The following is a 1,604-nucleotide window of genomic DNA, read 5'->3' as shown; positions in this document are numbered from 1 at the left end:
TATTGCCTGAGGCAAATAATCTCCAATGAATAGGACGTCAGGTCACAGTGAAGTGACCATGCCCTGGTCAGCCCCTCACACTCTCCTGGTGTCTTGGTTTCTGCCTTTCCCCCATCTCTTCCTTCACTCCCTCTCTCCCAAGGTCTCTGAAAGACCAAGGTCAAGACAGCCTTGGTGGTTAAAACAGTTATTACCATATATTTACTGATCTAAGCAGAATAAGATTTTTCACGTTGCATTCAGTTGCCTGTATTTACTGCCAAAAGTGTGTTACCCTAAGGTTGAGATTTACTCTTTTTAATATTTTGGTAAAGTATGCATTATGAAAGCACCTAGAAAATTGAAGAGTGTTTAGGAATTCCTGACAGCCAAGTAGACCACACTTGTCATCAGATTTCTCCTTGCCATAAGGGCAGAGGTTTGATGGAGGGCTAGGATCTCTCCTAGCTCTTGCCTCTCCTGATTAGCTTTTAAAGATTTTTTTTTTTAATTTATTTGGCAGAGAGAGACACAGCGAGAGAGGGAACACAAGCAGGGGGAGTGGGAGAGGGAGAAGCAGGCTTCCCGCTGAGCAAGGAGCCCGATGTGGGTCTCAATCCCAGGACCCTGGGATCATGACCTGAGCTGAAGGCAGGCGCTTAACAACTGAGCCACCCAGGCGCCCCTCTCCTGATTAGCTTTTTTTTTTTTTTTTTTTAAGATTTTATTTATTTGGCAGAGACAGACAGCGAGAGAGGGAACACAAGCAGGGGGAGCGGGAGAGGAAGAAGCAGGCTTCCCGCAGAGCAGGGAGCCCGATGTGGGGCTCGATCCCAGGACCCTGGGATCATTGTCTGAGCCGAAGGCAGACGCTTAACGACTGAGCCACCCAGGCGCTCCTCCTGATTAGCTTTTAAAAACGCTTGGGCTGCCTCTTTACACGATCTTATTATCTCTCCCCTTTGATTATATTCTAGCCTTCTCCATCAATACAAAACGAGGACATTTTCTACCATCTTTATGCTATTTGGTGACTGACCAAGGCAGATGATAACATACATAACAGCTCAGATTAAAATATTTGCAATCAAATGTGACAAAATATTAACATAATTCAAAAGTACCTTTAAATGGAAACTTCCTGGTACAATATCACCAGCTTTTAGTAAATCTTGCTCTTTTAAGAAGAAGGCTTATACAGAGTCAATGGAGAAAGCCAAGTGGTCTTAACCATAAGAAGGTAATGCGATTGTATAATAAATATCCCAGACTTTCTCCAAATACATCACAAGACTGCTTAGGTAGGAAAGTTTTTTTCTCAGAAAAGAAAATCCATTTGTATTCCACGCATCAAACTAAGCAGAATAAAGACCTTTGTTTGGAGCTGATTTCCACAGCAAGAGTTTGCAAACAAGCAGGGAGGAGGTGACATTTGTCAAGGGCCACTGTGAATGTAGACCTTACCTACATTAGCATTTTATTCTCACAATAACCTTGTCAAACGGGCATAGATTTCCTCATTTTTTTTTTTTTTCAAATGAGGATACAGACCCAGAGAGGTTAAGAAACTGGCCTGAGATAGCCAGTAAATGACGAAGCTGGTTGCAAAAGAGGAGTTCCTGAAT

Source organism: Phoca vitulina, unplaced genomic scaffold, assembly GCF_004348235.1.
Source record: "Phoca vitulina isolate PV1807 unplaced genomic scaffold, GSC_HSeal_1.0 scaffold9, whole genome shotgun sequence".
NCBI lineage: Eukaryota > Metazoa > Chordata > Mammalia > Carnivora > Phocidae > Phoca > Phoca vitulina.
This window is presented reverse-complemented; position numbering follows the sequence as displayed.